This window comes from Gymnodraco acuticeps, unplaced genomic scaffold, assembly GCF_902827175.1.
Source record: "Gymnodraco acuticeps unplaced genomic scaffold, fGymAcu1.1, whole genome shotgun sequence".
NCBI classification, from domain to species: Eukaryota; Metazoa; Chordata; class Actinopteri; order Perciformes; family Bathydraconidae; genus Gymnodraco; species Gymnodraco acuticeps.
In genome coordinates this window covers 22,104-37,677 of record NW_022991958.1, presented here as the reverse complement: position 1 = coordinate 37,677, position 15,574 = coordinate 22,104, and the positions used below count along the sequence as shown (strand labels likewise).

The 15,574-nt window shown below is 40.8% G+C and overlaps 1 long non-coding RNA gene across 1 annotated transcript; it reads right to left on the bottom strand.

Moving 5' to 3' along the window:
• Positions 1 to 787: 787 nt before the first annotated feature.
• Positions 788 to 1,125, bottom strand: LOC117536000. Its single transcript, XR_004567486.1, has 2 exons — positions 1,006 to 1,125; positions 788 to 923 (listed from the first exon to the last, which is right to left on the bottom strand). It is a non-coding gene; the product is annotated as an uncharacterized LOC117536000 (long non-coding RNA).
• Positions 1,126 to 15,574: the final 14,449 nt, after the last annotated feature.

Here is a 15,574-nt window from a genome sequence, read left to right as displayed (position 1 = left end):
AAACAATCGAAAATGTAAACATCTTAAATAGAAATAACATAGCATTACAACGTAGAAAGTAGAAAATATACATAGTGTGAACAGCTATCTTACCTGTTAACATACAGTATACATGTTAGGCTAACGTTGCCTTGGTTAGAGCCTGTTGTTTATTGCTTTGAATTCTTTAAAACAAATATTATCTTCTTAAACTTGTATGGTAGTCAGGAGTATCACATCCTAATGTTTATTGATATATTTAGAGGGAGGGAAGGAAGGTTTCAAAATTCTGATTAGATACATTTCTACCATTTCTTTAATTCATGGTGGTTTCAGTAATCCCCTGGTAATTGAGGACACAAGTAATCTAAAGTACTAATGTAATCTTTATGACTTTCAGAAAGGACAGGAGACCCACAGGTGCCTATCAATGATTGTCAACTGACAGAGTCAAAGGGCTAGCAGCAGCAGCAGCATGATGATGATGTTAAATGTGTTGTTTTAGGAACATCCATTGTAAATAAATGGAATTCAATAAACATTGAATAGCATATCATGCCGTTTGTCTGTGCCTTTTCCTCTGTGTTGTCCTGGCATATAGTCTCCTCCATGGTTTGCTGTGCTGCCGGGGGATGCTCCAAGCGCTCAGAGAAAGGAGTATGCATGTAAGGCTTCCCCACTGACACAGAGAGGAGGAAAGAATGGCTGGCTCAAGTCAGCAGGAGCAATTTAACTATCACAAAAGACAACAACAGCAACAACATATGTGAGGTAATCATATTTTTCACAAAACGAAGACCATACCATTGGAAGCTTAATGTCTGTTTAATCAAAATAAGGAACAGGGAGAGGCTTGCAAAGCTCTGAGAGCTGAGACTCAGGCTCAGGGTGAGGGTCTCATTGCAGGTCTTCAGGCTCCATTGAATCCCCCTGGGGTTCTTGTGCTGAGAGAGGGAGACAGGAGAAAGGGTTAGATACATCTAGCAACCTATAGGATGGGACATTGCAGACCTATTTGAAACTTACCTTGTGTTTTCACTCTCACTTAAGTCCCTCTCCCTTTGCCATCAATCCAACATCAGCTGAGCTGCAACATAATACAGACAGGTAATAATTAACAGAATCACAAGGACATAATATGGCTCTGCTGAAAACACTCACCAATCAGTTACATTTTAGTTTACTGTTTGTTTACTTCCTTATTATTGTGTAACGTTCGTTAACTATATTATACTAGCTTGAACTCCAAGATGGATATCCTCATTTCATCACCTCCACCCACTACAATCACACGCCCCAATGTTATATTCAGGGTTGGGAGGGTTACTTTGTAAATGTAATCAGTTACTGATTACTGATTACATGGCTCTGAAAGTAATCTGAATACAGTTACAGTTACGTGTCTTAAAAAAGTAACGTAATCAGATTACTTTTAGATTACTTTTGGATTACTTTCTTTTTCCATCACAGATGGTATGTTTTGGTGAACAGGAGACACCATGCCGCCTTGGGCATGGTTTATGTTCCGATGCACTGCACTCGGACATGCTGTGGAGTGAATCGAGTCACCTCTGAGAGGGAGTTGGTTGACAGCTAAAAAAGCTATAATATCAACGACAGCTGACACGTAATAACGGCTCCGTGCAGCTGATCTGCACCAAAGTTCTAATTTCCTTATTTGTTTCCTCGCGTATCTGTCTCTCTCTCCACAAACTCTCACATGAAATGTGTTCTTTTGATGCGGCATGCCTTAGCAGTCCTTTATCAGTCTGTAATGCGTGTTTCCAGTCGCAAAAACCTTTGACAGTAAAAGCCGCATCAGATGAAGACACAAGGCTGCGTCTGCTTTTAACGAATCTTCAACAGACCGGCAAAAGTGCGGTTATTTCCTGAAAACAATCTCCCTGGATAACGATCCAGCTTCACCTGCTTGAGTTTATTAACCCCAGATCATCGCTAACTCAGCCCGGGGTTTGCCGAGGTCAAGCTTGTGACATTAAGGCGTGCTGCTGCAACGGCAGGTGCAGGGTCGCCAGCAGCACCATCGGCTGCAGTTCTTTCATCGCTATTTCATTTTAATAAATTCTTAGACCTTTTAAGCCAATTTTTTATGTCCATTTTGTAATTCAAACAGAAATGGGAGTCTACAGAATGCACAATAAACAAATCCAGAATAGGCGGCAGAGTGTGACGCTGTGATTGGTCTAAATGGGGAAGAATCACAAATCACAACAGACACATGCATTTATTTGACGTAGCCTGGCGCCTGCGATGTTTTTTTAGTTCTGACATCACATACATCGTAGCATAAAAGTTCACAGTTTATTTATAATTAAAAAAATAAAATAAATATATTTTTTAATTTGTATAAATAATAAAAAAACGTGTTTATTCGGGGAGGGCAGGAATGTCAAATGGGAGGGCCTGGCCCTCCCTGGCCCTCCCACGGCGCCGGGCATGGCAGGACATGAATTAAAATGTCAAACTCGGACTTCATTTTAAGGACATTACGGCCAGGGGTGTAGTCGAGCTATATTTGTTTAAGCACCGGATTGGCAAAACAGGAGAGTGTGTGCACCAGTCTGCCTTGATCTATGAATTAATGTCCGTGACTCTCACAGTATCTGCTGCCCGCAGCTGTTTTATAGAAGGAAAACCTCCTTCACTTCATGAAATCTCTGCAGCGCCAGGAGGCAGCGGGAGGGTTAACTCAGCCTCTGAGAAGACGAGCACGCAGTGCCTTTCACGCACCGCCTTCACTGTGTTTACCTTCAGAAATAATCATTAGTAAGGCTAATGTTTCATGTTTCCATGTTTCGCTGTTATTGTTTCACTGAGCGGGCCCGCGATTTTTTTTCAAACGCTTTTTTGGTCCATCTGCGGCGGTAATAGGTTTTGTGGGCTGTGATGATTCGGCTGTACCTTTAGTAATGAATATTAAATGTTGTGAGGAAATCTTTCCACCAATAATTCCAATAAGTAATCCAAAATGTATTCACTTCAGGTTTACGAAAGTAACTGTAATCAGATTACTCGTTTTTCAAATGTAACGCGAGCTGAATACAGTTACTTGATTTGTGTATTCTGATTACGTAACGCCGTTACATGTATTCCGTTACAACCCAACCCTGGTTATATTTAACTAATATGTAACTCCCTCCACCCCGGATAAAAGCACGTTAAGAAGCCCCTTTTCTCTAATTCCACAACGTTGGAAGAAATACAATTAAGAGAACGGATTAATAGGCTGTTCATGGTTAACGTGTGTTGCTAACTTTATCCGGTATCCTAGCATAATCTGTTTAGTTGTCCGGTTGAAAATTAACGCAAGCTCTATGCCCATTGTAGAACAGGAAACAGAAGTTGGTCCAGGTTCTGGTCAACCCAACATTGTGATAGAGAGAGAAACATGTTTTGTCATTCTGTCACCTATAATGCTTACAGCAAGTAATCAATACCTCAGAAGGGTTCATGTACATGTAGGCTACGGTTTGTTAGCGGTTTGCTTAAACTACCCCTATAGCTATGTTGCCGGCTAGCAAACTCAGGCATTGCAAACAATAACGTGATATCAGAAAACTAGAAATGTATAACTCACCTGACACTGTGGTGTGCTATTCTCTTCATTCGAGTCTGTCATGTCCTGTAAATGTCAACGATAGATGTGTAATAAGAACGTCAACAGCCTGATGGCAACCGAAAATCCCTCTCTCATCTCAGATAGAAGATATGATTGGAGACGACCAACCAATCAGAATTGACCTTCTCGAGTTCTCCGATTGGTTGGTTTTGTGGCACATTTGTAACGCTGCTCAAAAATGTTCAAGTGCTCGCTCAATCGCATTTTCTATGCTCAACATGTTTCATTGCGTGCTCAGGATAGAGGCACAAATATAACGCCATAAACTCAAACATATCCAGGTTAGGTTGAAACAGCTTTGTAGTAGGCTACAGGCCTCTGGTCCAGGCGACGCCCCTGAGTGATATCATAAAACTGTTGTACGCTTTCAAACACTCTGTAGTTTATTTATTTAATAACCAGTTGTTCTGTATTCTACTTGCAGATGCAACTATGTGGCTTGTATCCTGGATTATATGTTTAAGTCATGGATGTTTAAAGTTCATATTTGTCTAATATTAGTTTACTTTTCATTAATGAAGTATGACGCTGCGCTGTCAGTACACTTGTCCCTGTTTGCGATTGGTCAAATGTTGCTAACCCCGCCCCTTTCACGTGAATGCGCTCTCAGCTGGAGAGAGAAACCCTGCCTTGATTTACCGAGTTGATAACCAGCGAGATCTCGTTTGTTAGGGTTAGTTAAGATAACTCAAACATATCCAGGGTCTGTTGAACTGGCTTCGTAGTACAGGGCACAGGTGGCTGCATAGCAGCGCTAATGTCAAAGACACAAACATTAGGGATGCTCCGATCGAGATCGGCCGATACTCACTCTCTACCGATCGATCGGTGCTCTCTAAACATGCCGATCGCGAGAGCCGATCGCATGACGTAAAATACATGACACTTTTCTCTGTGTGCGGCAAAACAAGCTCGCCAAAATGGCTTCACCGGTCTGGCATTATTTTAAGGTGTCCGAAAAAGACAGTAAAATAGCGGCAGGGCCGTTTCTAGCTTTTTGGGGGCCCTATGCAAGATGCTGTTTGGGGGCCCTAGTTTTGACAGTTTTTTAACAACAATGGGGGGCCTTTAAGATGATCTGTGGAGATGCATCAATCTGTTACACTTTAATAGGAAAACAGGCTAATTTCATGAAAACCAAGCAATTGAAAATTACAAAAAATGATATTAAAAAGGTAAACAATAAGGCTCCTCTATGTCAATAAATGCAAGAGATGCAGCATTTTCTCAGCTGTCAGCCCAACAATGATTTGGACTTTATTACCCCAAAAACCCAAGCCACAGCTTTGCTATCATTGCAGTTTAGTTGTGTTTATATCCTACATTGGATTTGTAAGCATATAATGCTTCACCGAACACTCACAGGAGGGGGCTTGGCTTTCTATAAATATAGACGGCTCATTTTAATTCTCCCCAAATATATTGAGGCTGAACCTGAACTTTGAATTCTCTGCTCCCATCATAATCTTGGCGATCTTGTTAAAATTGTTAATGCAGAATTAAAAATACTATGTAACTGGTTTGCAGTTAATAAATGATCCCTTAATGTGGCCAAAACAAATTACATGTTATTCAATACAAAGTCTGAGAGTAGAAATGACTGCATTATACGGATTTGCAATACAGAGATAGAACAAGTTGGTGCATGTGCATTTTTAGGACTGCTTGTTGATGAAAAACTCAATTGGAAGCACTATATAAATTATGTACAGACTAAACTGTCAAAAACAATAGGTATTTTGTATCATACTAAGAACATTCTTGAAGAAAATATACTCTTTATAACAGTCTATTTCTCCCTTACCTTTAATACTGCTCCGAAATATGGGGAAACACTTACTCAACAAATCTACAAAAAATAATAACATCCCAAAAAAAGTATTACGAATAGTCTGTGGTGTTGGTAAATATGAACACACAACTCCCATATTTAAAAAAACTCAATCTATTAAAATGTGTTGAGCTTAAAACAGTACTGATTATGCACAACATTTTCCATAACAAAATGCCTAATAACATTCAAAAGCAGTTCCAAACCACAGCGTGAACATATGAATGTAAAAATAGTCACTTGAAAATAAGTGTTCACAATGTTTATATGCAATTATGCATATATTATTATTATTCATTTGCCAAGTGCATGTGTACCTATGTATATATTTATATATAGTATTTTAATTTCCAAAAAAAGATAGTTGAAACTGCTATTGACATGTGCAGAAAATGACCCTATATCTAGTTTTCGTATATATATATCCATTTATTGTTTACCTGCCCTAACTTTTATTTAATTTTTTCTCCTGTTTTCTTTATTTTTTTGTACTCCTTCATTTCTATACATTTTTGACGCAATAATGCCGCTGTATTAGGATGATGCACGGGAGGGCTACTTTCCACAAGCTATGCTTCAGCCCTCCCGCTTCTACTAATTTTGTTCATCTTTGTGTGTATGAATTAAACCTTTTTTGTTTTTCGGATGAATAAAAAATAAAAATAAAAATAAAAATACTTTCAGCTTGGGGTCCCCCTAGTGGCCACGGGGGCCCTATGCCCCCGCATAGTCCGCATATAGGAAGAAACGGCCCTGAATAGCGGTATGCAACGTGTGTGTGAAGCAGAAATCCTGCAGCTCCGCCCGCCGGACCGGTGAGCGGAGCGAAACACACAAGAGTTAGACCTAACACACTTAGCTATTTTATCTACCTCTGGAACAAGCTAAACTAGTTATTATAAATATATTTATTTTTCACTGTCGGTTCACTCATTACTGGATCAGTGAGCTGCATGAGATACTGACAGGCTGTCAGGAGAGGGAGAGAGGGGGAGAGAGAGGGGGAGAGAGAGAGGGAGAGAGGAAAAGAGAGCGCTTCCGCTCATTTCACCCGTGTTATTATCCAAAGTGAATGTAAACTTGAATAATGTACATAATTTGAATGTAATAATTAAGTTGATTGTTGTATGTGGAAGCTCCAGTGAATGAGCCCCATTAAACGAGTTTAAACATCACTTTAAATGGAAGATTTAAAGTGATGTTTAAATCTTCCATTTAGGCCCCGCCCACTCGATCGGATCGGCGATCGGTATCGGCCGATACTAGGCTTGTTTGAGACGCGTTGCGGCTCGCCTCGAAAGTAGACGAGAATAGCCGATCGCAGCCGGGGGAGGTCTCAAAAAGCTCGCCTGAAGTCGGACAGCTCGGAGTCCATGCTCGGAGTCGGCTTCGTCTTCTTCTTCTTCTCTCGGTTTTTTGGCGGATTGCAAACAACTTTAAGGTGCATACCGCCACCTCCGGAGTCGGCTTGACTCGGTTTGCATTTATAAAGAATGCACACATGTGTTTAATCGTTAATGTCAGATATGTACTAAGTAAATACATTTGTTCCTGCTCCAGATTAGATTCAACTTTATTGTTATTGCACATATTACAGGTACTGAGACAACGAAATGCAGTTTAGCTTCTAACCAGGTGCAACAAGCAGTAAAGTGAAAAGTAATGTACACAATCTACAGAATAACATATAGAATGAATTGAATGATGAATAAACAGTGAGGGCTATGAATACACTAGATATACACAGCAGCCTGAGAGCAGTATGAACAGTGTGTATGAATATGCTAAGATATATAAAGTATGAAAACGGTAAGCAGTGCAAGTATAGTATAAAATATATGGATATTAATTTAATGATGATAAATATTGTGGAACAATGATGACAAATGTGAATGGAAGTGGCGACGTAAAACTGACACAAAACAACAACAACATTTTGCCAGCCAATTGGAGAGTTTCATCACCAACACGTGGTAAAAACCACCAATGAGCGCTCAGCTCGAGATACCAGCGAGCCGTTTCCCATCAAGCATTTCGCTTCCGCAGCCCGTGGAGAGCAACTGCGCCAACTCGCCTCGCCTCGCTCTCAAGGCTGCGGGCGTCTTTGTCCCGCGAAATTTCAAAGTCTCATGTGGGCGGGCCTCCAGAGCAAGTCGGACAAAATGACTAACCATCATGCAACGCACTAGCAAGACGTTGATCGCAACTGCGCAGGTCTGCGCAGGTCTTGCTTGTCTCAAACAAGCCTACTGATTCCGGCGATCGGCCCCGAAATTGGCGATCGGAGCATCCCCAACAAACATTATACATTATATTTTTATTTTACCAGGATGCAGTGACACAAATGTATAAGGCTTAGCCTTCCCTAGCCTACAGTACCCGCCGCCCCTGTCCGTGTTAAGGAAATTGTGCCCGTCTTCCAAGTAAATAAAAATGTATTCTGCACTGAAATGCCTCTCGGTCAAACTGCATGTTTATCTTTGACAGCATAAACACACGCTTGAGTAATCAAGCACCTCTTCAAAGACCCATTTGATTTGATTTATTTCGAACGTCTAATACAATAAAAAAAAATATATTATAATAATGAAATGAAACAAGAGAATTATGATACTGTAGAAACGTAAGCAGTATCAAATTGATAGGCAAGGCAAAGCAAGGAAAGTTTATTTATATAGCACCTTTCAACACAAGGCAATTCAAAGTGCTTTACAAAAAATGAAAGACATTAAGAAAATGGCATTTAAAATCAGTCATTAAAAAGAAAAGCTAATAAAATAAACATTAAAAGAAAAAGTACATGGATAAAAGTTACAGTGCAGTGTAAGATATTAATAGTTCAATTAAAAGCAGCGACAAAAAGAAAAGTCTTCAGCCTGGATTTAAAAGTAGTCAGAGTTGCAGCGGACCTGCAGGTTTCTGGGAGTTTGTTCCAGATATTTGGAGCATAATAACTGAGCGCTGCTTTACCATGTTTAGTTCTGACTCTGGACAGAAAGCTGACCAGTCCCTGAAGACCTGAGAGATCTGGATGGTTCATAATTTAGCAGGAGGTCAGTAATGTATTTTGGGCCTAAACCATTCAGTGCTTTATAAACCAGTAGCAATATTTTGAAATATATTCTTTGACACACAGGAAGCCAGTGTAAAGACTTCAGAACAGGAGTGATGTGATCCACTTTCTTAGTGTTAGTGAGGACTCGAGCAGCGGCGTTCTGAATCAGCTGCAGCTTTCTAATATATTTTTTAGTGAGACCTGTGAAGACACCATTGCAGTAGTCGAGTCTACTGAAGATAAAGGCGTGGACAAGTTTTTCCAAATCCTGCTGTGACATTAGTCTTTTAATCCTAGATATATTCTTTAGGTGATAGTAGGCTGATTTAGTAACTGTTTTAATGTGACTGTTGAAACTCAGGTCAGAGTCCATGACTACACCTAGATTTCTGGCTTTATCTGTTGTTTTGAACATTGAAGACTGAAGCTCAGCGCTAACTTTTATACGTTCTGCCTTGGCTCCAAAAACCATTACCTCAGTTTTATCTTTGTTTAATTGGAGAAAGTTCTGACACATCCAGTCATTGATTTGTTCAATGCACTTACTCAGTGTTTGAATTGGAGCATAGTCTCCTGGTGAAATTGTTACGTAAATTTGTGTGTCATCTGCATAGCTATGGTAACTTATTTTGTTGTTTTTCATTATCTGAGCCAGTGGTAGCATGTAGATGTTAAAAAGAAGAGGCCCCAAGATGGAGCCTTGAGGAACCCCACATGTCATATTTGTCAACTCAGATGTGTATTTACCTATAGAAACAAAGTTGTTTCTGTCCTTTAAGTAGGATTCAAACCAATTTAGAACTGTTTCCGAAAGTCCCACCCAGTTTTCCAGTCGGTCTAGTAATATGCTGTGGTCAACAGTGTCAAACGCAGCACTGAGATCTAATAATACTAACACTGAAGTTCTGCCACTGTCTGTGTTTAAGTGGATGTCATTAAAGACCTTTACAAGAGCAGTCTCTGTGCTGTGGTTTGGACGAAAGCCTGAGTGGAACACATCGAAACAGTTATTTAAATGCAAGAAATTAGTGTCTACAGTGTGTGCCTATTGAGCTGTTTAGAGCCATGTGGGACAAAATCCGATCATGCCCCTCCCTCTCACTGTCTAAGTCAATGGTGACTGTAAAAACTACACTGCGCATGCTCAGAATATTTTCCTATTTAATGTGTGTGGCAAAAAATAATGACCATAGGGGCATTGAGCTGCCATCCCCACCATACGTCATATCACATAATTCAGAGCTGATTGGCTGTAAGTACGTGTGCCGCGAAAAGTGTGGTGTGTGAAGAGGAGACGAGAAAGCTGCAGTGAAGCGTCCTAAAACCCGGAAGTAAGCTGCGCATGGCTTCCCTCCACAAAAAAGCAATGAGATTTCTCATATAGCTCCAAATAAGATCTGTGGGAAACAAACCTGTTAGATAAATGCACGTTTTGTTCAGTCGGATAATATCCACATGTCTACCCTACTTTTATAATTTTCGAATCATAAATCTATTGATTAGATTAGATTTATGATAGACTTTTGAAACTACAAGAACATAAGGAGGACTTTTACAAAAAAGTAATAGAGATTTTTGTCCAGAGGGATAGGCAAATTGACTTAATCTTCAAGTCAAGGTAAGACTGCAATTGTATTGAAAATGGGATCTTACTAAGAGAGAACAATTCAATATTTAAATGATAAAAATAATTTTTTTGGGTATCCTTTTGTTGAACTGTCTGTTTAAAATTAATTGAAGCATCAGACAAAAAAAGCTTTTGAAAATAATATTATATTTTGATTTAGGTCAAAATATAATATTTGTAAACCTGAAGAGTCAGTGCCAGTGCCTCACCAGCCATGAACCTCACTGCAGAAGCTTATAGACATCTAAGTTTTTTGTGCCCCACCACTTTTGTACATATAAAAACGCCACTGGATGTTCCGCCCTCCTGACAGCAGGAAGCAATAAGGCTCGTTTGAGATGAGCGAAACTGAGGGTGTTTCTCAATGTCAAGGAAGGATACTCCAGAGCCACTATTTCAAGGATGCTACGTCATCGAGTCCCGCCAAAAGACTGTTCCAATGTCCAGGCTCCTTGGAAATCTACTGAGCCCGGCGTCCTTCGTAGCGAGAAATTTCGAGGCTGCACATGTGTATCCTCCGCGGTCTTAAAATCCCCACAATGCTTTGCGCACGTACCAATTTCCCAAAATCTGTGGCGGAAAATTTAAGACGGGGCCTCTCATATGACGCACACTTGCTCGCCTGTTCCACTCTTCGTTTTCCGAATGCCAGGAAGGATTCTTGCCTTCTGAAGGAAGTGACTCGGAATGTCCTACCAGGAAGCGTCCTCAACATTGAGAAACACCCCGACGCAGACCTGCGCAATTGCTACCGCTATCTTGCTAGTGCGTTGCATGATGGTTAATAATTTTGGCCCACTTGCTCTGGAGGCTCGACTGCATGAGACGTTGAAATCTCGCGGGACAAAGACACCGGCAGCCTTGAGAGCGAGACGGAGCAGTTTCTCTCCACAAGCTGCGGAAGCGAAATGCTTGATGGGAAACGACTCGCTGGTATCTCGAGCTGAGCGCTCATTGGTGGTTTTTACCCCGTGCTGCTGATGAAACTCTCCAATTGGTTCTGCAAAAGTTTGTTGTTGTTTTGTGTCAATTTTAAGTCGCCACTTCCATTCACATTTGTCATCATTGTTCCACAATCATCATGAAATTAATATCTATATATACTTGCACTGCTTACCGTTTTCATACTTTATATATCTTAGCATATTCATACACACTGTTCATACTGTTCATACTGCTCACAGGCTGCTGTGTATATCTAGTGTATTCATACCCCTCACTGTTTATTCATCATTCTATATTTTATTCTGTAGATTGTGTACATTACTTTTCACTTTACTGCTTGTCGCACTCCTGGTTAGAAGCTAAACTGCATTTCGTTGTCTCAGTACCTGTAATATGTGCAATAACAATAAAGTTGAATCTAATCTTGAGCAGGAACACATGTATTTACTTAGTACATATCTGACATTAACGATTAAACACATGTGTGCAGTCTTTATAAATGCAAACCGAGTCAAGCCGACTCCGAGATGTCCGACTTCAGGCAAGCCTTTTGAGACCTCCCACAGCTGCAATCGGCTATTCTTGTCTACTTTCGAGGCGAGCCGCAGCTCATCTCAAACAAGCCTAAAAAGGTTTCTCATTTCTCTAATTCCAATCCTCGACTCCTATCCTCGTGTCTTAGTCCTGCCCACAGGAGATGCGAGCGGAGGAGTCGAGGAGGGGAACCGAGGAGAGAGGAGGGGAAGCAGCAGGCGGTTAGAGAAATGAGAACTCCTCTCCTCTGAGCGGTCATTTTAAAGAGAAGTCCATTAAAGGAATGCTCCACTCATTCGATAATTAATCAAAACTTCAGTATTTAGTGAAACAATGTTTAAACCATACCCTGAAGAAATCAGCGATATTCCCCAGTAAATAATGATTTTATAGCTCTTTTTTATCAAAACCTGTATATTCCGTCAGGCAGCTGCCATTTTGGCCATTTTCAGTAGTCACGTGATGGTCGTGACGTCATCCATGCGTTCACTTTGTAAACACACGAAAACATGGCGGAGTATTTGAGTATTGTCAGGGCCCCAGCAAACATTTTAGAACATTTACTGATTTAAGCTAGAGAATTAAAGCAGTCTGGACAGTCTGAGAAACGTCGCCGGACAATTACAAAGACTAGATAATTCCAAAAGATCCCGATCTACAAAACTTCAAATTCAAATATTTTATTAATTAAAAGGCCAACTACAGGCAAACAATACAATTGTGTATATCATGTACTGCCCAAATAATATAAAATAAAGTTTTCTAAAAAGGCAAACAATACAACCCCAATTTAGGCCTACTTAGTAGATACAATGATTTTTATTACTAGATATGTATGCATGTAGTACCACCCTTGCTAGCGATTCCCTCTCTAGTTTAGCATACTCAGCCTCGTTGTCCCTGGCCCTAGAACCACGATTTTATGGGGCCGAAAAAACTGCGGAAAAGTACCCGCTAGCCGGTACTACGCTATATGGAAAGGCCACCAAAAACTAAAGGACGTTTAAACGGGGCTACCCGCTGCAATGTAAATGCACCATAACATACCTTATTCTTACTCCTAGCCCTACTTCTGGTCCTCCGTCGCTTCACACTTGCAGAGGGCGATTTCTCAACTGGCCGAACTGGTGTCCTTGTCGGTGATGACACCAGAAAGACCGATGGCACTGCATCTCCATTAAGTAATGGTTGTTTAATAAACCCCATTTTATGTTTTATCATACTCTCAGAGTAGTCGTCCGGAAACTTGAAATGTTCGCTGCATACATGCGCCTGTGGATCTTTCGGTTCGGGCCGAGCACATTTCGCTAGCCACTGCCTCCGAACGTACTTCCTACGCTTACCTTTTGGCAATAGATGGAACCGAGCATTCCGTGGATTGTTCCTATCCGAATTGTGGCAATGTTTCGCGATACAATGAGGCATATTTCTATAGAATTGAGAGAGTAACTAGAGTAAACAACATGAACATCAATTTGTCCTCGACACCAAACGCATAGTTTACGTCACTTCCGGTAAAATGGCGCCGCCCACAGGGTTGATGTTATTTCGGTAATTAATCCGTTTAAAATCACTGATAACGTCATCGGATTAAAAAAATAAATAAAAGACTGGCAGAGACTGGTCTGTTTTATCGGATGATAATTATTTAAAAATGCGTGTCATGAGCATTCCCTCCCTTTAATGATGACAGGAGGCACAGCAGCCCTCTGTCTGATGGACAGATGTGTTCATGACGACGTATATTTACTTTTAATTCATTGACAGCGGTATAATGAGACAATAACAGGCTTCAGATGCGGACATATACACACACATATATTTATATAAATATATACAATTTCAGAATCAAACAAGTATGAGAGCACTCTCATAATAACGTAACACAATCAGAGACTGGATATATCCCCCCCCCCCCCCATCTGGTCACTGAAATGGGGAATTGAAATTACGGGACAAAAGTTTTATTTACAAAAATTAGTGTGTATTTTATTATGTGAAGCACTAAATGGTCTTAGAAAAATATCGACTCTTTGTTTGTAGATATCTACTAAACTAAAGCATACAAATAAAGAGAGTAATGTAAGCCTGTTATACTGAGTGATATATTATATTGACACACTGCTTTCTGCACGGACCTCACAGCTGTTCTCACTGTAAACATCGCATTGCGATGAAAGCAGTTAATAAAATAATATCCAGGGGATGCATGCAGAGCTGTCATTGGCTGAGATAAGTCCGGCCGTGCGTCACGACTCTTTGAAACATCACTGTTGCCGGTAATACATCCGCGGAGGACCCGCGGAGGAACCATCAGTGTATCCTCGGTTATAGCTCCTCCAGAGAGCTTCCTCAACGCTCGATCATCAGTCCTCGATGTGCATTTAGAGAAATTAGATGTCCTTCAACATGGCGAGCTGAAATCCATTTCCGGGTCACTACCGGAGGACCGAGGATTCGAGGAGTTCGAGGAGGGGAAATTAGAGGAATGAGAAACCTTCTAAGATCACCCAGCTGCAGTCCAAGCCCCCAGGAAGGGCTCCGGACTCAGTTCCCACAATTCGTAGTGTCCAAACGGCGGTACTGCAACTTGAAGTGCAAGTCAAAACAACATTTCAGAAAATGCTACAGCATTTCAGAAAACGCCACAGCATTTCAGAAAACACTTCAACATTTCAGAAAACACTGCAGCATTTCAGAAAACACTTCAACATTTCAGAAAACACTGCAGCATTTCAGAAAACACTTCAACATTTCACAAAACACTACAGCATTTCACAAAACACTACAGCATTTCACAAAACACTACAGCATTTCACAAAATAACACAGCATTTCACAAAACACTTCAACATTTCAACTTTTACGGAAAGGGTATTCCTTTAAGCCCCTGTCACACTGTCCCAAAATTGACACCAGATGGACACACGATAAAAGAAATGTTCAAATTCGGCTCGTAACAACACTCGTGAGGGCATCTTAAATGTTAAGATGCCCTCAGACACTGTTTCCTGCAAGATGTTGCAGGAGGGCCCCGGTACCGGGGTCTCTCAGGCTTAAGAGGTTAAGCCATCGTATGACCGCCGGTGGAGTTTCTCAGGCTCCGGCAGCAACTTCGTGAGCGGTGGCAAAATCTTGGCATGCCAAAAAATTGCCGAAGGACCTTGCGAAGGTTCATTTTCGTGTTGAATTCGTGTGTCCATTTTGCCCCTCATAAGGCACTCGTGAGGGCATCTTGTCAAATCGTGTCATCTTCGTCTGATCATCGGTGCCATCGGGCATTTTTCGTCTCACGAAGACAATACGAAGGAAACAAGAAGCTGCCCGATTGTCTTTGGAAGGCAACACGACTACGTGAAGCCCTCACAATGCCGTCGTGTAGCCATCGTATTATAGCACGATGACATCGAGATTGCATTTATTGCACAACAAAATCATGTAAACATATTATTTAAATAACTCAATTTGTGTTCTGTGAAACTGAAAAGGATATTACATTGTTTTTGTTACTTTCGTTGCAGTTGTATGTCTTAAATGTAATTTAGGTTAACTTCCTGTTTTATTTAGATGCTTTGATTTTGAAGGTGAGTTTACGCTGTTGACAGGAAGTTGTTGTTGCTATGGAAACAACATGACGGAGATAAGTAATATCTTCTAATCTACATATAAAGACGGAGAAAGTAAAGAATAAAGTGTATGTTTAAATGTTAGCACCCCCCGAAGAGCCACAAGCTCTTACGTTGAGTCTGGATACATTCTAAATCATCAGTAACGTCTACGACCATATTTTCGTGTGTGGTTCGGTATGGTGTGTGTGGCCTTCTGTAGGCATCGTATTTGCTTTGGCTGTTGCTTGGCTGTTGCTTGGCTGTTGACCAACTTCGGGGCCATCTTCGTGCGAAATTCACAATTCCATATTCGTGTGTCCATCTGGTGTCAATTTCGGTACAGGGTGACAGGGGCT